The sequence below is a fragment of the Crinia signifera genome, chromosome 6 (assembly GCF_055691185.1).
Source record: "Crinia signifera chromosome 6, ASM5569118v1, whole genome shotgun sequence".
In the NCBI taxonomy this organism is placed as follows: domain Eukaryota; kingdom Metazoa; phylum Chordata; class Amphibia; order Anura; family Myobatrachidae; genus Crinia; species Crinia signifera.
Genome location: NC_139222.1, coordinates 206,590,690 through 206,612,289, shown reverse-complemented (window position 1 = coordinate 206,612,289; position 21,600 = coordinate 206,590,690). Strand labels below are relative to the sequence as shown.

The window sequence follows — 21,600 nt, the reverse complement described above, 5'->3', positions numbered from 1 at the left end:
AGCAACTATCATACACCAGATAGAATTTGAACTTTAAGAGAAAATAACTGATTTTTTTTTTGGAAGATAATTATGGCAGCAGTGGGAATTGAACCCACGCCTCCGAAGAGACTGGAGCCTAAATCAAGCGCCTTAGACCGCTCGGCCATGCTACCACACTTAAAGGTAACTCATAGTTTCTCACAGTCTGGAATCTAGAACTAGAATTACAGAAAATGTTGTTGTTGTATTAAAGAAATACGTAAAAATATGTTTTATGTTAAGCATTTTAGATGCTCTTAACATAAGTGAGAAAAGATTTTTTTTAAAAAGAATATTGATTGCCATGCAATCTAGATGAGAAATGGTTAATTTTTAATTAATTTGCTTTTTAGTCGAGTTTACCACTTTGAAACCAATTACTGACATTTTCTTTGGAAAATTTATATGGCAGCTTTGGGAAGTTAGCAAAGAAAGAAATTAGCTGTTATAACAATGTGATGATGAACACTTACTTTTTAATTGAATTACATTCTTGTGGATAGAACAATGAAAACATCAACCTCTAACAATATATATATCAATAACAAATATGGCAGCAGTGGGATTTGAACCCACGCCTCCAAAGAGACTGGAGCCTTAATCCAGCACCTTAGACCACTCGGCCATGCTACCTCATGGGTGCAGTGTTCATGTGGCTCAAAGGTCTATCAAATGATTATTTAAATGTGTTTTGATCACTTTATATGAAGTAACAAAACATATTGAGATTTATTAGAGCATTCACATATGGTTAGGGTTAGGTACGTGATACTGGTGCTTGGGTTTCTGGTGGTCATTGCAATATTAGGGACATCTCAATGCTCACAATACTGACACTTGCTAGGCAAGCCTTCTAACTTTCAACATCGAGCTCCTAACTCTAACACTGAACATACCTGCAGCCTATCCTTAATTCTTTTCCTTCCAATGCCTAACCCCAAAACCTCTTAGTATCTTACCATGACACTTCCTATCAGCATCATAACCTTAAACAAACTCCTATAGTTTCAAACTCTTAACCTCCCTTCTTAGTGCCTAACCATTACCCCACCACCTGCCATTGAACCATAACATCCCCTACACATAGGACAGAGTTCCAAAATCAGTCGTTTTACCAGTGTTTGGGATTCTGCTATCAGTTTCCTGACTTGCAGCTTCCCGAATGCCAGGATGCCCAATGCATCCAATTGTAATCACTTCAAGTTAATTTTTATGTCTTTACAGTCTTTAAAAATATTTTTGAAAAGTATCTAGTAAATATGATAAACTTTTTTGAACTCTGTTGTTGAATTGTCCCAGCAACTATCATACACCAGATAGAATTTGAACTTTAAGAGAAAATAACTGATTTTGTTTTTGGAAGATAATTATGGCAGCAGTGGGATTTGAACCCACGCCTCCGAAGAGACTGGAGCCTAAATCCAGCGCCTTAGACCGCTCGGCCATGCTACCACACTTAAAGGTAACTCATAGTTTCTCACAGTCTGGAATCTAGAACTAGAATTACAGAAAATTTTGTTGTTGTATTAAAGAAATACGTAAAACGATGTTTCATGTTAAGCATTTTAGATGCTCTTAACATAAGTGAGAAAAGATTTTTTTTAAAAAGAATATTGGTTGCCATGCAATCTAGATGAGAAATGGTTAATTTTTAATTAATTTGCATTTTAGTCGAGTTTACCACTTTGAAACCAATTACTGACATTTTCTTTGGAAAATTTATATGGCATGTTTGGGAAGTTAGCAAAGAAAGAAATTAGCTGTTATAACAATGTGATGATGAACACTTACTTTTTAATTGAATTGCATTCTTGTGGATAGAACAATGAAAACATCAACCTCTAACAATATATATCAATAATAAATATGGCAGCAGTGGGATTTGAACCCATGCCCCCGAAGAGACTGGAGCCTTAATCCAGCGCCTTAGACCGCTCGGCCATGCTACCTCATGGGTGCAGTGTTCATGTGGCTCAAAGATCTATCAAATGATTATTTAAATGTGTTTTGTTCACTTTATATGAAGTAACAAAACATATTGAGATTTATTAGAGCATTCACATATGGTTAGGGTTAGGTACGTGATACTGGTGCTTGGGTTTCTGGTGGTCATTGCAATATTAGGGACATCTCAATGCTCACAATACTGACACTTGCTAGGCAAGCCTTTTAACTTTCAACATCGAGCTCCTAACTCTAACACTGAACATACCTGCAGCCTATCCTTAATTCTTTTCCTTCCAATGCCTAACCCCAAAACCTCTTAGTATCTTACCATGACCCTTCCTATCAGCATCTTAACCTTAAACATACTCCTATAGTTTCAAACTCTTATCCTCCCTCCTTAATGCCTAACCATTACCCCACCACCTGCCATTGAACCATAACATCCCCTACACATAGGACAGAGTTCCAAAATCAGTCGTTTTACCAGTGTTTGGGATTCTGCTATCAGTTTCCTGACTTGCAGCTTCCCGAATGCCAGGATGCCCAATGCATCCAATTGTAATCACTTCAAGTTAATTTTTATGTCTTTACAGTCTTTAGAAATATTTTTGAAAAGTATCTATTAAATATGATAAACTTTTTTGAACTCTGTTGTTGAATTGTCCCAGCAACTAGATAGAATTTGAACTTTAAGAGAAAATAACTGATTTTGTTTTTGGAAGATAATTATGGCAGCAGTGGGATTTGAACCTACGCCTCCGAAGAGACTGGAGCCTAAATCCAGCGCCTTAGACCGCTCGGCCATGCTACCACACTTAAAGGTAACTTATAGTTTCTCATAGTCTGGAAACTAGAACTAGAATTACAGAAAATGTTGTTGTTGTATTAAAGAAATACGTAAAAATATGTTTTATGTTAAGCATTTTAGATGCTCTTAACATAAGTGAGAAAAGATTTTTTTTAAAAAAGAATATTGGTTGCCATGCAATCTAGATGAGAAATGGTTAATTTTTAATTAATTTGCATTTTAGTCGAGTTTACCACTTTGAAACCAATTACTGACATTTTCTTTGGAAAATTTATATGGCAGCTTTGGGAAGTTAGCAAAGAAAGAAATTAGCTGTTATAACAATGTGATGATGAACACTTACTTTTTAATTGAATTGCATTCTTGTGGATAGAACAATGAAAACATCAACCTCTAACAATATATATCAATAATAAATATGGCAGCAGTGGGATTTGAACCCACGCCTCCGAAGAGACTGGAGCCTTAATCCAGCGCCTTAGACCGCTCGGCCATGCTACCTCATAGGTGCAGTGTTCATGTGGCTCAAAGATCTATCAAATGATTATTTAAATGTGTTTTGTTCACTTTATATGAAGTAACAAAACATATTGAGATTTATTAGAGCATTCACATATGGTTAGGGTTAGGTACGTGATACTGGGGCTTGTGTTTCTGGTGGTCATTGCAATATTAGGGACATCTCAATGCTCACAATTCAGACACTTGCTAGGTAAGCCTTCTAACTTTCAACATCGAGCCCCTAACTTTAACACTGAACATACCTGCAGCCTATCCTTAATTCTTTTTCTTCCATGCCTAACCCCAAAACCTCTTAGTATCTTACCATGACCCTTCCTATCTGCATCATAACCTTAAACATACTACTATAGTTCCAAACTCTTAACCTCCCTTCTTAGTGCCTAACCATTACCCCACCACCTGCCATTGAACCATAACATCCCCTACACATAGGACAGAGTTCCAAAATCAGTCGTTTTACCAGTGTTTGGGATTCTGCTATCAGTTTCCTGACTTGCAGCTTCCCGAATACCAGGATGCCCAATGCATCCAATTGTAATCACTTCAAGTTAATTTTTATGTCTCTACAGTCTTTAGAAATATTTTTGAAAAGTATCTAGTAAATATGATAAACGTTTTTGAACTCTGTTGTTGAATTGTCCCAGCAACTATCATACACCAGATGGAATTTGAACTTTAAGAGAAAATAACTGATTTTGTTTTTGGAAGATAATTATGGCAGCAGTGGGATTTGAACCCAGCGCCTTAGACCGCTCGGCCATGCTACCACACTTAAATGTAACTCATAGTTTCTCACAGTCTGGAATCTAGAACTAGAATTACAGAAAATGTTGTTGTTGTATTAAAGAAATACGTAAAAATATGTTTTATGTTAAGCATTTTAGTTGCTCTTAACATAAGTGAGAAAAGATTTTTTTTTTAAAAAGAATATTGGTTGCCATGCAATCTAGATGAGAAATGGTTAATTTTTAATTAATTTGCATTTTAGCCGAGTTTACCACTTTGAAACCAATCACTGACATTTTCTTTGGAAAATGTATATGGCAGCTTTGGGAAGTTAGCAAAGAAAGAAATTAGCTGTTATAACAATGTGATGATGAACACTTACTTTTTAAATGAATAGCATTCTTGTGGATAGAACAATGAAAACATCAACCTCTAACAATATATATCAATAATAAATATGGCAGCAGTGGGATTTGAACCCACGCCTCTAAAGAGACTGGAGCCTTAATCCAGCGCCTTAGACCGCTCGGCCATGCTACCTCATGGGTGCAGTGTTCATGTGGCTCAAAGATCTATGAAATGATTATTTAAATGTGTTTTGTTCACTTTATATGAAGTAACAAAACATATTGAGATTTATTAGAGCATTCACATATGGTTAGGGTTAGGTACGTGATACTGGGGCTTGTGTTTCTGGTGGTCATTGCAATATTAGGGACATCTCAATGCTCACAATTCAGACACTTGCTAGGTAAGCCTTCTAACTTTCAACATCGAGCCCCTAACTTTAACACTGAACATACCTGCAGCCTATCCTTAATTCTTTTTCTTCCATGCCTAACCCCAAAACCTCTTAGTATCTTACCATGACCCTTCAATCTGCATCATAACCTTAAACATACTACTATAGTTCCAAACTCTTAACCTCCCTTCTTAGTGCCTAACCATTACCCCACCACCTGCCATTGAACCATAACATCCCCTACACATAGGACAGAGTTCCAAAATCAGTCGTTTTACCAGTGTTTGGGATTCTGCTATCAGTTTCCTGACTTGCAGCTTCCCGAATGCCAGGATGCCCAATGCATCCAATTGTAATCACTTCAAGTTAATTTTTATGTCTCTACAGTCTTTAGAAATATTTTTGAAAAGTATCTAGTAAATATGATAAACGTTTTTGAACTCTGTTGTTGAATTGTCCCAGCAACTATCATACACCAGATAGAATTTGAACTTTAAGAGAAAATAACTGATTTTGTTTTTGGAAGATAATTATGGCAGCAGTGGAATTTGAACCCACGCCTCCGAAGAGTCTGGAGCCTAAATCCAGCGCCTTAGACCGCTCGGCCATGCTACCACACTAAAAGGTAACTCATAGTTTCTCACAGTCTGGAATCTAGAACTAGAATTACAGAAAATGTTGTTGTTGTATTAAAGAAATACGTCAAAATATGTTTTATGTTAAGCATTTTAGATGCTCTTAACATAAGTGAGAAAAGATTTTTTTTAAAAAGAATATTGGTTGCCATGCAATCTAGATGAGAAATGGTTAATTTTTAATTAATTTGCATTTTAGTCGAGTTTACCACTTTGAAACCAATTACTGACATTTTCTTTGGAAAATTTATATGGCAGCTTTGGGAAGTTAGCAAAGAAAGAAATTAGCTGTTATAACAATGTGATGATGAACACTTACTTTTTAATTGAATTGCATTCTTGTGGATAGAACAATGAAAACATCAACCTCTAACAATATATATCAATAATAAATATGGCAGCAGTGGGATTTGAACCCACGCCTCCGAAGAGACTGGAGCCTTAATCCAGCGCCTTAGACCGCTCGGCCATGCTACCTCATAGGTGCAGTGTTCATGTGGCTCAAAGATCTATCAAATGATTATTTAAATGTGTTTTGTTCACTTTATATGAAGTAACAAAACATTTTGAGATTTATTAGAGCATTCACATATGGTTAGGGTTAGGTACGTGATACTGGGGCTTGTGTTTCTGGTGGTCATTGCAATATTAGGGACATCTCAATGCTCACAATTCAGACACTTGCTAGGTAAGCCTTCTAACTTTCAACATCGAGCCCCTAACTTTAACACTGAACATACCTGCAGCCTATCCTTAATTCTTTTTCTTCCATGCCTAACCCGCAAAACCTCTTAGTATCTTACCATGACCCTTCCTATCTGCATCATAACCTTAAACATACTACTATAGTTCCAAACTCTTAACCTCCCTTCTTAGTGCCTAACCATTACCCCACCACCTGCCATTGAACCATAACATCCCCTACACATAGGACAGAGTTCCAAAATCAGTCGTTTTACCAGTGTTTGGGATTCTGCTATCAGTTTCCTGACTTGCAGCTTCCCGAATACCAGGATGCCCAATGCATCCAATTGTAATCACTTCAAGTTAATTTTTATGTCTCTACAGTCTTTAGAAATATTTTTGAAAAGTATCTAGTAAATATGATAAACGTTTTTGAACTCTGTTGTTGAATTGTCCCAGCAACTATCATACACCAGATGGAATTTGAACTTTAAGAGAAAATAACTGATTTTGTTTTTGGAAGATAATTATGGCAGCAGTGGGATTTGAACCCAGCGCCTTAGACCGCTCGGCCATGCTACCACACTTAAATGTAACTCATAGTTTCTCACAGTCTGGAATCTAGAACTAGAATTACAGAAAATGTTGTTGTTGTATTAAAGAAATACGTAAAAATATGTTTTATGTTAAGCATTTTAGTTGCTCTTAACATAAGTGAGAAAAGATTTTGTTTTAAAAAGAATATTGGTTGCCATGCAATCTAGATGAGAAATGGTTAATTTTTAATTAATTTGCATTTTTGCCGAGTTTACCACTTTGAAACCAATCACTGACATTTTCTTTGGAAAATGTATATGGCAGCTTTGGGAAGTTAGCAAAGAAAGAAATTAGCTGTTATAACAATGTGATGATGAACACTTACTTTTTAATTGAATTGCATTCTTGTGGATAGAACAATGAAAACATCAACCTCTAACAATATATATCAATAATAAATATGGCAGCAGTGGGATTTGAACCCACGCCTCCAAAGAGACTGGAGCCTTAATCCAGCGCCTTAGACCGCTCGGCCATGCTACCTCATGGGTGCAGTGTTCATGTGGCTCAAAGATCTATCAAATGATTATTTAAATGTGTTTTGTTCACTTTATATGAAGTAACAAAACATATTGAGATTTATTAGAGCATTCACATATGGTTAGGGTTAGGTACGTGATACTGGGGCTTGTGTTTCTGGTGGTCATTGCAATATTAGGGACATCTCAATGCTCACAATTCAGACACTTGCTAGGTAAGCCTTCTAACTTTCAACATCGAGCCCCTAACTTTAACACTGAACATACCTGCAGCCTATCCTTAATTCTTTTTCTTCCATGCCTAACCCCAAAACCTCTTAGTATCTTACCATGACCCTTCAATCTGCATCATAACCTTAAACATACTACTATAGTTCCAAACTCTTAACCTCCCTTCTTAGTGCCTAACCATTACCCCACCACCTGCCATTGAACCATAACATCCCCTACACATAGGACAGAGTTCCAAAATCAGTCGTTTTACCAGTGTTTGGGATTCTGCTATCAGTTTCCTGACTTGCAGCTTCCCAAATGCCAGGATGCCCAATGCATCCAATTGTAATCACTTCAAGTTAATTTTTATGTCTTTACAGTCTTTAGAAATATTTTTGAAAAGTATCTAGTAAATATGATAAACTTTTTTGAACTCTGTTGTTGAATTGTCCCAGCAACTATCATACACCAGATAGAATTTGAACTTTAAGAGAAAATAACTGATTTTGTTTTTGGAAGATAATTATGGCAGCAGTGGGATTTGAACCCATGCCTCCGAAGAGACTGGAGCCTAAATCCAGCGCCTTAGACCGCTCGGCAATGCTACCACATTTAAAGGTAACTCATAGTTTCTCACAGTCTGGAATCTAGAACTAGAATTACAGAAAATGTTGTTGTTGTATTAAAGAAATACGTAAAAATATGTTTTATGTTAAGCATTTTAGATGCTCTTAACATAAGTGAGAAAAGATTTTTTTTTAAAAGAATATTGGTTGCCATGCAATCTAGATGAGAAATGGTTAATTTTTAATTAATTTGCATTTTAGTCGAGTTTACCACTTTGAAACCAATCACTCACATTTTCTTTGGAAAATGTATATGGCAGCTTTGGGAAGTTAGCAAAGAAAGAAATTAGCTGTTATAACAATGTGATGATGAACACTTACTTTTTAATTGAATTGCATTCTTGTGGATAGAACAATGAAAACATCAACCTCTAACAATATATATCAATAATAAATATGGCAGCAGTGGGATTTGAACCCACGCCTCCGAAGAGACTGGAGCCTTAATCCAGCGCCTTAGACCGCTCGGCCATGCTACCTCAGGGGTGCAGTGTTCATGTGGCTCAAAAATCTATCAAATGATTATTTAAATGTGTTTTGTTCACTTTATATGAAGTAACAAAACATATTGAGATTTATTAAAGCATTCGCATATGGTTAGGGTTAGGTACGTGATACTGGGGCTTGGGTTTCTGGTGGTCATTGCAATATTAGGGACATCTCAATGCTCACAATACTGACACTTGCTAGGCAAGCCTTCTAACTTTCAACATCGAGCTCCTAACTCTAACACTGAACATACCTGCAGCCTATCCTTAATTCTTTTCCTTCCAATGCCTAACCCCAAAACCTCTTAGTATCTTACCATGACCCTTCCTATCTGCATCATAACCTTAAACATACTCCTATAGTTTCAAACTCTTAACCTCCCTTCTTAGTGCCTAACCATTACCCCACCACCTGCCATTGAACCATAACATCCCCTACACATAGGACAGAGTTCCAAAATCAGTCGTTTTACCAGTGTTTGGGATTCTGCTATCAGTTTCCTGACTTGCAGCTTCCCGAATGCCAGGATGCCCAATGCATCCAATTGTAATCACTTCAAGTTAATTTTTATGTCTCTACAGTCTTTAGAAATATTTTTGAAAAGTATCTAGTAAATATGATAAACTTTTTTGAACTCTGTTGTTGAATTGTTCCAGCAACTATCATACACCAGATAGAATTTGAACTTTAAGAGAAAATAACTGATTTTGTTTTTGGAAGATAATTATGGCAGCAGTGGGATTTGAACCCACGCCTCCGAAGAGACTGGAGCCTAAATCCAGCGCCTTAGACCGCTCGGCCATGCTACCACACTTAAAATTAGCTCATAGTTTCTCACAGTCTGGAATCTAGAACTAGAATTACAGAAAATGTTGTTGTTGTATTAAAGAAATACGTAAAAATATGTTTTATGTTAAGCATTTTAGTTGCTCTTAACATAAGTGAGAAAAGATTTTTTTTAAAAAGAATATTGGTTGCCATGCAATCTAGATGAGAAATGGTTAATTTTTAATTAATTTGCATTTTAGTCGAGTTTACCACTTTGAAACCAATCACTGACAAAACATATTGAGATTTATTAGAGCATTCACATATGGTTAGGGTTAGGTACGTGATACTGGTGCTTGGGTTTCTGGTGGTCATTGCAATATTAGGGACATCTCAATGCTCACAATACTGACACTTGCTAGGCAAGCCTTCTAACTTTCAACATCGAGCTCCTAACTTTAACACTGAACATACCTGCAGCCTATCCTTAATTCTTTTCCTTCCAATGCCTAACCCCAAAACCTCTTAGTATCTTACCATGACCCTTCCTATCAGCATCTTAACCTTAAACATACTCCTATAGTTTCAAACTCTTAACCTCCCTTCTTAGTGCCTAACCATTACCCCACCACCTGCCATTATACCATAACATCCCCTACACATAGGACAGAGTTCCAAAATCAGTCGTTTTACCAGTGTTTGGGATTCTGCTATCAGTTTCCTGACTTGCAGCTTCCCGAATGCCAGGATGCCCAATGCATCCAATTGTAATCACTTCAAGTTAATTTTTATGTCTTTACAGTCTTTAGAAATATTTTTGAAAAGTATCTAGTAAATATGATAAACTTGGTACTTGTGAGTTATCCGGGCTGCCGATTTTGTCCTTAAGTTTGGTTAACTTAAGGACACCCGACCGACGCGATGCCCACGATTTAGCTCCAAATCGAGGGCATCGCGTCGGTCGTGGCCGTTATAAGGGGCCGCGACGCGATGCCCCCGATTTCCCATAGACAGTAATGTTAAAAGACACGATATCGGGGGCATCGCGTCGGTCGTGGCCGTTATAAGGGGCCGCGACGCGATGCCCACGATTTCCCATAGACAGTAATGTTAAAAGACACGATGGACCCGATTTCCCATAGACAGTAATGTTAAAAGACGCGATGGACCCGATTTCCCATAGACAGCAATGTTAAAATAAAATTACAATGTGAAATTGGGCAATATGTTTTTAAAAAAAATGTTTCATGGCCCCCCACCACCGTTAACGGCACCCCGCTATTGACGCCAACCCGAAGCGTGGCGAGCGCAGCGAGCCCGCGAGGGGCGGCGGTACGCGTCCTCCGACCTTTTCATGCCCTACTATCCACTAGGGCGTGGAGTGAGAATAGAATAGTGTGGCGAGCGCAGCGAGCCACCGAGCCCGAAGCGTGGCGAGCGCAGCGAGCCCCGCGAGGGGACGCGGACACCTGTGAAGCCCGCAAGGGCACGCGGATACCTGTGAAGGTGTCCGCGTCCCCTCGCGGGGCTCGCTGCGCTCGCCACGCTTCGGGCTCGGTGGCTCGCTGCGTTCGCCACACTATTCTATTCTCACTCCACGCCCTAGTGGATAGTAGGGCATGAAAAGGTCGGAGGACGCGTACCGCCGCCCCTCGCGGCCTCGCTGCGCTCGCCACGCTTCGGGTTGGCGTCAATAGCGGGGTAGCGTTAACGGTGGTGGGGGGCCATGAAACATTTTTTTAAAAAACATATTGGCCAATTTCACATTGTAATTTTATTTTAACATTGCTGTCTATGGGAAATCGGGTCCATCGCGTCTTTTAACATTACTGTCTATGGGAAATCGTGTCGGAAATCGGGTCCATCGTGTCTTTTAACATTACTGTCTATGGGAAATCGTGGGCATCGCGTCGCGGCTCCTTATAACGGCCACGACCGATGCGATGCCCACGATTTCGGGCGCGATGAAAAAATCGGCAGCCCGGATAACTCACAAGTACCATAAACTTTTTTGAACTCTGTTGTTGAATTGTCCCAGCAGATAGAATTTGAACTTTAAGAGAAAATAACTGATTTTGTTTTTGGAAGATAATTATGGCAGCAGTGGGATTTGAACCCACGCCTCCGAAGAGACTGGAGCCTAAATCCAGCGCCTTAGACCGCTCGGCCATGCTACCACACTTAAAGGTCACTCATAGTTTCTCACAGTCTGGAATCTAGAACTAGAATTACAGAAAATGTTGTTGTTGTATTAAAGAAATACGTAAAAATATGTTTTATGTTAAGCATTTTAGATGCTCTTAACATAAGTGAGAAAAGATTTTTTTTAAAAAGAATATTGGTTGCCATGCAATCTAGATGAGAAATGGTTAATTTTTAATTAATTTGCATTTTAGTCGAGTTTACCACTTTGAAACCAATCACTGACAAAACATATAGAGATTTATTAGAGCATTCACATATGGTTAGGGTTAGGTACGTGATACTGGTGCTTGGGTTTCTGGTGGTCATTGCAATATTAGGGACATCTCAATGCTCACAATACTGACACTTGCTAGGCAAGCCTTCTAACTTTCAACATCGAGCTCCTAACTCTAACACTGAACATACCTGCAGCCTATCCTTAATTCTTTTCCTTCCAATGCCTAACCCCAAAACCTCTTAGTATCTTACCATGACCCTTCCTATCAGCATCTTAACCTTAAACATACTCCTATAGTTTCAAACTCTTAACCTCCCTTCTTAGTGCCTAACCATTACCCCACCACCTGCCATTGAACCATAACATCCCCTACACATAGGACAGAGTTCCAAAATCAGTCGTTTTACCAGTGTTTGGGATTCTGCTATCAGTTTCCTGACTTGCAGCTTCCCGAATGCCAGGATGCCCAATGCATCCAATTGTAATCACTTCAAGTTAATTTTTATGTCTTTACAGTCTTTAGAAATATTTTTGAAAAGTATCTAGTAAATTTGATAAACTTTTTTGAACTCTGTTGTTGAATTGTCCCAGCAACTATCATACACCAGATATAATTTGAACTTTAAGAGAAAATAACTGATTTTGTTTTTGGAAAATAATTATGGCAGCAGTGGGATTTGAACCCACGCCTCCGAAGAGACTGGAGCCTTAATCCAGCGCCTTAGACCGCTCGGCCATGCTACCTCATGGGTGCAGTGTTCATATGGCTCAAAGATCTGTCAAATGATTTTTTAAATGTGTTTTGTTCACTTTATATGAAGTAACAAAACATATTGAGATTTATTAGAGCATTCACATATGGTTAGCGTTAGGTACGTGATACTGGGGCTTGTGTTTCTGGTGGTCATTGCAATATTAGGGACATCTCAATGCTCACAATTCAGACACTTGCTAGGTAAGCCTTCTAACTTTCAACATCGAGCCCCTAACTCTAACACTGAACATACCTGCAGCCTATCCTTAATTCTTTTTCTTCCATGCCTAACCCCAAAACCTCTTAGTATCTTACCATGACCCTTCCTATCTGCATCATAACCTTAAACATACTACTATAGTTCCAAACTCTTAACCTCCCTTCTTAGTGCCTAACCATTACTCCACCACCTGCCATTGAACCATAACATCCCCTACACATAGGACAGAGTTCCAAAATCAGTCGTTTTACCAGTGTTTGGGATTCTGCTATCAGTTTCCTGACTTGCAGCTTCCCGAATGCCAGGATGCCCAATGCATCCAATTGTAATCACTTCAAGTTAATTTTTATGTCTTTACAGTCTTTAGAAATATTTTTGAAAAGTATCTAGTAAATATGATAAACTTTTTTGAACTCTGTTGTTGAATTGTCCCAGCAACTATCATACACCAGATAGAATTTGAACTTTAAGAGAAAATAACTGATTTTGTTTTTGGAAGATAATTATGGCAGCAGTGGGATTTGAACCCACGCCTCCGAAGAGACTGGAGCCTAAATCCAGCGCCTTAGACCACTCGGCCATGCTACCACACTTAAAAGTAGCTCATAGTTTCTCACAGTCTGGAATCTATAACTAGAATTACAGAAAATGTTGTTGTTGTATTAAAGAAATACGTAAAAATATGTTTTATGTTAAGCATTTTAGTTGCTCTTAACATAAGTGAGAAAAGATTTTTTTTTAAAAAGAATATTGGTTGCCATGCAATCTAGATGAGAAATGGTTAATTTTTAATTAATTTGCATTTTAGTCGAGTTTACCACTTTTAAACCAATCACTGACAAAACATATTGAGATTTATTAGAGCATTCACATATGGTTAGGGTTAGGTACGTGATACTGGTGCTTGGGTTTCTGGTGGGCATTGCAATATTAGGGACATCTCAATGCTCACAATACTGACACTTGCTAGGCAAGCCTTCTAACTTTCAACATCGAGCTCCTAACTCTAACACTGAACATACCTGCAGCCTATCCTTAATTCTTTTCCTTCCAATGCCTAACCCCAAAACCTCTTAGTATCTTACCATGACCTTTCCTATCAGCATCTTAACCTTAAACATACTCCTATAGTTTCAAACTCTTAACCTCCCTTCTTAGTGCCTAACCATTACCCCACCACCTGCCATTGAACCATAACATCCCCTACACATAGGACAGAGTTCCAAAATCAGTCGTTTTACCAGTGTTTGGGATTCTGCTATCAGTTTCCTGACTTGCAGCTTCCCGAATGCCAGGATGCCCAATGCATCCAATTGTAATCACTTCAAGTTAATTTTTATGTCTCTACAGTCTTTAGAAATATTTTTGAAAAGTATCTAGTAAATATGATAAACTTTTTTGAACTCTGTTGTTGAAATGTCCCAGCAACTATCATACACCAGATAGAATTTGAACTTTAAGAGAAAATAACTGATTTTGTTTTTGGAAGATAATTATGGCAGCAGTGGGATTTGAACCCACGCCTCCGAAGAGACTGGAGCCTAAATCCAGCGCCTTAGACCGCTCGGCCATGCTACCACACTTAAAAGTAGCTCATAGTTTCTCACAGTCTGGAATCTAGAACTAGAATTACAGAAAATGTTGTTGTTGTATTAAAGAAATACGTAAAAATATGTTTTATGTTAAGCATTTTAGTTGCTCTTAACATAAGTGAGAAAAGATTTTTTTTTAAAAAGAATATTGGTTGCCATGCAATCTAGATGAGAAATGGTTAATTTTTAATTAATTTGCATTTTAGCCGAGTTTACCACTTTGAAACCAATCACTGACATTTTCTTTGGAAAATGTATATGGCAGCTTTGGGAAGTTAGCAAAGAAAGAAATTAGCTGTTATAACAATGTGATGATGAACACTTACTTTTTAATTGAATTGCATTCTTGTGGATAGAAAAATGAAAACATCAACCTCTAACAATATATATCAATAATAAATATGGCAGCAGTGGGATTTGAACCCACGCCTCCGAAGAGACTGGAGCCTTAATCCAGCACCTTAGACCGCTCGGCCATGCTACCTCAGGAGTGCAGTGTTCATGTGGCTCAAAAATCTATCAAATGATTATTTAAATGTGTTTTGTTCACTTTATATGAAGTAACAAAACATATTGAGATTTATTAGAGCATTCACATATGGTTAGGGTTAGGTACGTGATACTGGGGCTTGGGTTTCTGGTGGTCATTGCAATATTAGGGACATCTCAATGCTCACAATACTGACACTTGCTAGGCAAGCCTTCTAACTTTCAACATCGAGCTCCTAACTCTAACACTGAACATACCTGCAGCCTATCCTTAATTCTTTTCCTTCCAATGCCTAACCCCAAAACCTCTTAGTATCTTACCATGACCCTTCCTATCTGCATCATAACCTTAAACATACTCCTATAGTTTCAAACTCTTAACCTCCCTTCTTAGTGCCTAACCATTACCCCACCCCCTGCCATTGAACCATAACATCCCCTACACATAGGACAGAGTTCCAAAATCAGTCGTTTTACCAGTGTTTGGGATTCTGCTATCAGTTTCCTGACTTGCAGCTTCCCGAATGCCAGGATGCCCAATGCATCCAATTGTAATCACTTCAAGTTAATTTTTATGTCTCTACAGTCTTTAGAAATATTTTTGAAAAGTATCTAGTAAATATGATAAACTTTTTTGAACTCTGTTGTTGAAATGTCCCAGCAACTATCATACACCAGATAGAATTTGAACTTTAAGAGAAAATAACTGATTTTGTTTTTGGAAGATAATTATGGCAGCAGTGGGATTTGAACCCACGCCTCCGAAGAGACTGGAGCCTAAATCCAGCGCCTTAGACCGCTCGGCCATGCTACCACACTTAAAAGTAGCTCATAGTTTCTCACAGTCTGGAATCTAGAACTAGAATTACAGAAAATGTTGTTGTTGTATTAAAGAAATACGTAAAAATATGTTTTATGTTAAGCATTTTAGTTGCTCTTAACATAAGTGAGAAAAGATTTTTTTTTAAAAAGAATATTGGTTGCCATGCAATCTAGATGAGAAATGGTTAATTTTTAATTAATTTGCATTTTAGCCGAGTTTACCACTTTGAAACCAATCACTGACATTTTCTTTGGAAAATGTATATGGCAGCTTTGGGAAGTTAGCAAAGAAAGAAATTAGCTGTTATAACAATGTGATGATGAACACTTACTTTTTAATTGAATTGCATTCTTGTGGATAGAAAAATGAAAACATCAACCTCTAACAATATATATCAATAATAAATATGGCAGCAGTGGGATTTGAACCCACGCCTCCGAAGAGACTGGAGCCTTAATCCAGCACCTTAGACCGCTCGGCCATGCTACCTCAGGAGTGCAGTGTTCATGTGGCTCAAAAATCTATCAAATGATTATTTAAATGTGTTTTGTTCACTTTATATGAAGTAACAAAACATATTGAGATTTATTAGAGCATTCACATATGGTTAGGGTTAGGTACGTGATACTGGGGCTTGGGTTTCTGGTGGTCATTGCAATATTAGGGACATCTCAATGCTCACAATACTGACACTTGCTAGGCAAGCCTTCTAACTTTCAACATCGAGCTCCTAACTCTAACACTGAACATACCTGCAGCCTATCCTTAATTCTTTTCCTTCCAATGCCTAACCCCAAAACCTCTTAGTATCTTACCATGACCCTTCCTATCTGCATCATAACCTTAAACATACTCCTATAGTTTCAAACTCTTAACCTCCCTTCTTAGTGCCTAACCATTACCCCACCCCCTGCCATTGAACCATAACATCCCCTACACATAGGACAGAGTTCTAAAATCAGTCGTTTTACCAGTGTTTGGGATTCTGCTATCAGTTTCCTGACTTGCAGCTTCCCGAATGCCAGGATGCCCAATGCATCCAATTGTAATCACTTCAAGTTAATTTTTATGTCTCTACAGTCTTTAGAAATATTTTTGAAAAGTATCTAGTAAATATGATAAACTTTTTTGAACTCTGTTGTTGAATTGTCCCAGCAACTATCATACACCAGATAGAATTTGAACTTTAAGAGAAAATAACTGATTTTGTTTTTGGAAGATAATTATGACAGCAGTGGGATTTGAACCCACGCCTCCGAAGAGACTGGAGCCTAAATCCAGCGCCTTAGACCGCTCGGCCATGCTACCACACTTAAAGGTAACTCATAGTTTCTCACAGTCTGGAATCTAGAACTAGAATTACAGAAAATGTTGTTGTTGTATTATAGAAATACGGAAAAATATGTTTTATGTTAAGCATTTTAGATGCTCTTAACATAAGTGAGAAAAGATTTTTTTTAAAAAGAATATTGGTTGCCATGCAATCTAGATGAGAAATGGTTAATTTTTAATTAATTTGCATTTTAGTCGAGTTTACCACTTTGAAACCAATCACTGACATTTTCTTTGGAAAATTTATATGGCAGCTTTGGGAAGTTAGCAAAGAAAGAAATTAGCTGTTATAACAATGTGATGATGAACACTTACTTTTTAATTGAATTGCATTCTTGTGGATAGAACAATGAAAACATCAACCTCTAACCTCTAACAATATATATATCAATACCTCTTAGTATCTTACCATGACCCTAGAATTACAGAAAATTTTGTTGTTGTATTAAATATGTTTTATGTTAAGCATTTTAGATGCTCTTAACATAAGTGAGAAAAGATTTTTTTTAAAAAGAATATTGGTTGCCATGCAATCTAGATGAGAAATGGTTAATTTTTAATTAATTTGCATTTTAGTCGAGTTTACCACTTTGAAACCAATCACTGACATTTTCTTTGGAAAATTTATATGGCAGCTTTGGGAAGTTAGCAAAGAAAGAAATTAGCTGTTATAACAATGTGATGATGAACACTTACTTTTTAATTGAATTGCATTCTTGTGGATAGAACAATGAAAACATCAACCTCTAACAATATATATATCAATAATAAATGTGGCAGCAGTGGGATTTGAACCCACGCCTCCGAAGAGACTGGAGCCTTAATCCAGCGCCTTAGACCGCTCGGCCATGCTACCTCATGGGTGCAGTGTTCATGTGGCTCAAAAATCTATCAAATGATTATTTAAATGTGTTTTGTTCACTTTATATGAAGTAACAAAACATATTGAGATTTATTAGAGCATTCACATATGGTTAGGGTTAGGTACGTGATACTGGGGCTTGGGTTTCTGGTGGTCATTGCAATATTAGGGACATCTCAATGCTCACAATACTGACACTTGCTAGGCAAGCCTTCTAACTTTCAACATCGAGCTCCTAACTCTAACACTGAACATACCTGCAGCCTATCCTTAATTCTTTTCCTTCCTTAAATATGTTTTATGTTAAGCATTTTAGATGCTCTTAACATAAGTGAGAAAAGATTTTTTTTAAAAAGAATATTGGTTGCCATGCAATCTAGATGAGAAATGGTTAATTTTTAATTAATTTGCATTTTAGTCGAGTTTACCACTTTGAAACCAATCACTGATATTTTCTTTGGAAAATTTATATGGCAGCTTTGGGAAGTTAGCAAAGAAAGAAATTAGCTGTTATAACAATGTGATGATGAACACTTACTTTTTAATTGAATTGCATTCTTGTGGATAGAACAATGAAAACATCAACCTCTAACAATATATATATCAATAATAAATGTGGCAGCAGTGGGATTTGAACCCACGCCTCCGAAGAGACTGGAGCCTTAATCCAGCGCCTTAGACCGCTCGGCCATGCTACCTCATGGGTGCAGTGTTCATGTGGCTCAAAAATCTATTAAATGATTATTTAAATGTGTTTTGTTCACTTTATATGAAGTAACAAAACATATTGAGATTTATTAGAGCATTCACATATGGTTAGGGTTAGGTACGTGATACTGTGGCTTGGGTTTCTGGTGGTCATTGCAATATTAGGGACATCTCAATGCTCACAATACTGACACTTGCTAGGCAAGCCTTCTAACTTTCAACATCGAGCTCCTAACTCTAACACTGAACATACCTGCAGCCTATCCTTAATTCTTTTCCTTCCAATGCCTAACCCCAAAACCTCTTAGTATCTTACCATGACCCTTCCTATCTGCATCATAACCTTAAACATACTCCTATAGTTTCAAACTCTTAACCTCCCTTCTTAGTGCCTAACCATTACCACACCCCCTGCCATTGAACCATAACATCCCCTACACATAGGACAGAGTTCCAAAATCAGTCGTTTTACAAGTGTTTGGGATTCTGCTATCAGTTTCCTGACTTGCAGCTTCCCGAATGCCAGGATGCCCAATGCATCCAATTGTAATCACTTCAAGTTAATTTTTATGTCTCTACAGTCTTTAGAAATATTTTTGAAAAGTATCTAGTAAATATGATAAACGTTTTTGAACTCTGTTGTTGAATTGTCCCAGCAACTATCATACACCAGATAGAATTTGAACTTTAAGAGAAAATAACTGATTTTGTTTTTGGAAGATAATTATGGCAGCAGTGGGATTTGAACCCACGCCTCCGAAGAGACTGGAGCCTAAATCCAGCGCCTTAGACCACTCGGCCATGCTACCACACTTAAAGGTAACTCATAGTTTCTCACAGTCTGGAATCTAGAACTAGAATTACAGAAAATGTTGTTGTTGTATTAAAGAAATACGTAAAAATATGTTTTATGTTAAGCATTTTAGATGCTCTTAACATAAGTGAGAAAAGATTTTTTTTAAAAAGAATATTGGTTGCCATGCAATCTAGATGAGAAATGGTTAATTTTTAATTAATTTGCATTTTAGTCGAGTTTACCACTTTGAAACCAATCACTGACATTTTCTTTGGAAAATTTATATGGCAGCTTTGGGAAGTTAGCAAAGAAAGAAATTAGCTGTTATAACAATGTGATGATGAACACTTACTTTTTAATTGAATTGCATTCTTGTGGATAGAACAATGAAAACATCAACCTCTAACAATATATATATCAATAATAAATGTGGCAGCAGTGGGATTTGAACCCACGCCTCCGAAGAGACTGGAGCCTTAATCCAGCGCCTTAGACCGCTCGGCCATGCTACCTCATGGGTGCAGTGTTCATGTGGCTCAAAAATCTATCAAATGATTATTTAAATGTGTTTTGTTCACTTTATATGAAGTAACAAAACATATTGAGATTTATTAGAGCATTCACATATGGTTAGGGTTAGGTACGTGATACTGGGGCTTGGGTTTCTGGTGGTCATTGCAATATTAGGGACATCTCAATGCTCACAATACTGACACTTGCTAGGCAAGCCTTCTAACTTTCAACATCGAGCTCCTAACTCTAACACTGAACATACCTGCAGCCTATCCTTAATTCTTTTCCTTCCAATGCCTAACCCCAAAACCTCTTAGTATCTTACCATGACCCTTCCTATCTGCATCATAACCTTAAACATACTCCTATAGTTTCAAACTCTTAACCTCCCTTCTTAGTGCCTAACCATTACCCCACCCCCTGCCATTGAACCATAACATCCCCTACACATAGGACAGAGTTCCAAAATCAGTCGTTTTACAAGTGTTTGGGATTCTGCTATCAGTTTCCTGACTTGCAGCTTCCCGAATGCCAGGATGCCCAATGCATCCAATTGTAATCACTTCAAGTTAATTTTTATGTCTCTACAGTCTTTCGAAATATTTTTGAAAAGTATCTAGTAAATATTATAAACGTTTTTGAACTCTGTTGTTGAATTGTCCCAGCAACTATCATACACCAGATAGAATTTGAACTTTAAGAGAAAATAACTGATTTTGTTTTTGGAAGATAATTATGGCAGCAGTGGGATTTGAACCCACGCCTCCGAAGAGACTGGAGCCTAAATCCAGCGCCTTAGACCGCTCGGCCATGCTACCACACTTAAAGGTAACTCATAGTTTCTCACAGTCTGGAATCTAGAACTAGAATTACAGAAAATGTTGTTGTTGTATTAAAGAAATACGTAAAAATATGTTTTATGTTAAGCATTTTAGATGCTCTTAACATAAGTGAGAAAAGATTTTTTTTAAAAAGAATATTGGTTGCCATGCAATCTAGATGAGAAATGGTTAATTTTTAATTAATTTGCATTTTAGTCGAGTTTACCACTTTGAAACCAATCACTGACATTTTCTTTGGAAAATTTATATGGCAGCTTTGGGAAGTTAGCAAACAAAGAAATTAGCTGTTATAACAATGTGATGATGAACACTTACTTTTTAATTGAATTGCATTCTTGTGGATAGAACAATGAAAACATCAACCTCTAACAATATATATATCAATAATAAATGTGGCAGCAGTGGGATTTGAACCCACGCCTCCGAAGAGACTGGAGCCTTAATCCAGCGCCTTAGACCGCTCGGCCATGCTACCTCATGGGTGCAGTGTTCATGTGGCTCAAAAATCTATCAAATGATTATTTAAATGTGTTTTGTTCACTTTATATGAAGTAACAGAACATATTGAGATTTATTAGAGCATTCACATATGGTTAGGGTTAGGTATGTGATACTGGGGCTTGGGTTTCTGGTGGTCATTGCAATATTAGGGACATCTCAATGCTCACAATACTGACACTTGCTAGGCAAGCCTTCTAACTTTCAACATCGAGCTCCTAACTCTAACACTGAACATACCTGCAGCCTATCCTTAATTCTTTTCCTTCCTTAAATATGTTTTATGTTAAGCATTTTAGATGCTCTTAACATAAGTGAGAAAAGATTTTTTTTTAAAAAGAATATTGGTTGCCATGCAATCTAGATGAGAAATGGTTAATTTTTAATTAATTTGCATTTTAGTCGAGTTTACCACTTTGAAACCAATCACTGACATTTTCTTTGGAAAATTTATATGGCAGCTTTGGGAAGTTAGCAAAGAAAGAAATTAGC

The 21,600-nt window shown here is 37.4% G+C and overlaps 22 non-coding genes across 22 annotated transcripts; all 22 read right to left on the bottom strand.

Moving 5' to 3' along the window:
* Window positions 1-572: 572 nt before the first annotated feature.
* On the bottom strand, window positions 573-654 carry TRNAL-AAG (transfer RNA leucine (anticodon AAG)). Its single transcript has one exon. It is a non-coding gene; the product is annotated as a tRNA-Leu (tRNA).
* A 737-nt stretch (window positions 655-1,391) lies between these two features.
* TRNAL-UAG (transfer RNA leucine (anticodon UAG)) lies at window positions 1,392-1,473 on the bottom strand. Its single transcript has one exon. It is a non-coding gene; the product is annotated as a tRNA-Leu (tRNA).
* A 1,722-nt stretch (window positions 1,474-3,195) lies between these two features.
* TRNAL-AAG (transfer RNA leucine (anticodon AAG)) lies at window positions 3,196-3,277 on the bottom strand. The gene has a single exon. It is a non-coding gene; the product is annotated as a tRNA-Leu (tRNA).
* Window positions 3,278-4,482: 1,205 nt separating this feature from the next.
* Window positions 4,483-4,564, bottom strand: TRNAL-AAG (transfer RNA leucine (anticodon AAG)). Its single transcript has one exon. It is a non-coding gene; the product is annotated as a tRNA-Leu (tRNA).
* A 1,232-nt stretch (window positions 4,565-5,796) lies between these two features.
* Window positions 5,797-5,878, bottom strand: TRNAL-AAG (transfer RNA leucine (anticodon AAG)). Its single transcript has one exon. It is a non-coding gene; the product is annotated as a tRNA-Leu (tRNA).
* Window positions 5,879-7,083: 1,205 nt separating this feature from the next.
* TRNAL-AAG (transfer RNA leucine (anticodon AAG)) lies at window positions 7,084-7,165 on the bottom strand. Its single transcript has one exon. It is a non-coding gene; the product is annotated as a tRNA-Leu (tRNA).
* Window positions 7,166-8,397: 1,232 nt separating this feature from the next.
* TRNAL-AAG (transfer RNA leucine (anticodon AAG)) lies at window positions 8,398-8,479 on the bottom strand. The gene has a single exon. It is a non-coding gene; the product is annotated as a tRNA-Leu (tRNA).
* Window positions 8,480-9,216: 737 nt separating this feature from the next.
* TRNAL-UAG (transfer RNA leucine (anticodon UAG)) lies at window positions 9,217-9,298 on the bottom strand. The gene has a single exon. It is a non-coding gene; the product is annotated as a tRNA-Leu (tRNA).
* Window positions 9,299-11,352: 2,054 nt separating this feature from the next.
* TRNAL-UAG (transfer RNA leucine (anticodon UAG)) lies at window positions 11,353-11,434 on the bottom strand. Its single transcript has one exon. It is a non-coding gene; the product is annotated as a tRNA-Leu (tRNA).
* A 907-nt stretch (window positions 11,435-12,341) lies between these two features.
* Window positions 12,342-12,423, bottom strand: TRNAL-AAG (transfer RNA leucine (anticodon AAG)). The gene has a single exon. It is a non-coding gene; the product is annotated as a tRNA-Leu (tRNA).
* Window positions 12,424-13,159: 736 nt separating this feature from the next.
* Window positions 13,160-13,241, bottom strand: TRNAL-UAG (transfer RNA leucine (anticodon UAG)). Its single transcript has one exon. It is a non-coding gene; the product is annotated as a tRNA-Leu (tRNA).
* Window positions 13,242-14,149: 908 nt separating this feature from the next.
* On the bottom strand, window positions 14,150-14,231 carry TRNAL-UAG (transfer RNA leucine (anticodon UAG)). The gene has a single exon. It is a non-coding gene; the product is annotated as a tRNA-Leu (tRNA).
* Window positions 14,232-14,647: 416 nt separating this feature from the next.
* On the bottom strand, window positions 14,648-14,729 carry TRNAL-AAG (transfer RNA leucine (anticodon AAG)). Its single transcript has one exon. It is a non-coding gene; the product is annotated as a tRNA-Leu (tRNA).
* Window positions 14,730-15,466: 737 nt separating this feature from the next.
* Window positions 15,467-15,548, bottom strand: TRNAL-UAG (transfer RNA leucine (anticodon UAG)). Its single transcript has one exon. It is a non-coding gene; the product is annotated as a tRNA-Leu (tRNA).
* A 416-nt stretch (window positions 15,549-15,964) lies between these two features.
* TRNAL-AAG (transfer RNA leucine (anticodon AAG)) lies at window positions 15,965-16,046 on the bottom strand. Its single transcript has one exon. It is a non-coding gene; the product is annotated as a tRNA-Leu (tRNA).
* Window positions 16,047-16,783: 737 nt separating this feature from the next.
* Window positions 16,784-16,865, bottom strand: TRNAL-UAG (transfer RNA leucine (anticodon UAG)). The gene has a single exon. It is a non-coding gene; the product is annotated as a tRNA-Leu (tRNA).
* A 798-nt stretch (window positions 16,866-17,663) lies between these two features.
* TRNAL-AAG (transfer RNA leucine (anticodon AAG)) lies at window positions 17,664-17,745 on the bottom strand. Its single transcript has one exon. It is a non-coding gene; the product is annotated as a tRNA-Leu (tRNA).
* Window positions 17,746-18,367: 622 nt separating this feature from the next.
* Window positions 18,368-18,449, bottom strand: TRNAL-AAG (transfer RNA leucine (anticodon AAG)). Its single transcript has one exon. It is a non-coding gene; the product is annotated as a tRNA-Leu (tRNA).
* Window positions 18,450-19,186: 737 nt separating this feature from the next.
* TRNAL-UAG (transfer RNA leucine (anticodon UAG)) lies at window positions 19,187-19,268 on the bottom strand. Its single transcript has one exon. It is a non-coding gene; the product is annotated as a tRNA-Leu (tRNA).
* Window positions 19,269-19,685: 417 nt separating this feature from the next.
* Window positions 19,686-19,767, bottom strand: TRNAL-AAG (transfer RNA leucine (anticodon AAG)). The gene has a single exon. It is a non-coding gene; the product is annotated as a tRNA-Leu (tRNA).
* A 737-nt stretch (window positions 19,768-20,504) lies between these two features.
* On the bottom strand, window positions 20,505-20,586 carry TRNAL-UAG (transfer RNA leucine (anticodon UAG)). Its single transcript has one exon. It is a non-coding gene; the product is annotated as a tRNA-Leu (tRNA).
* Window positions 20,587-21,003: 417 nt separating this feature from the next.
* TRNAL-AAG (transfer RNA leucine (anticodon AAG)) lies at window positions 21,004-21,085 on the bottom strand. Its single transcript has one exon. It is a non-coding gene; the product is annotated as a tRNA-Leu (tRNA).
* Between the last annotated feature and the right edge of the window lie 515 nt (window positions 21,086-21,600).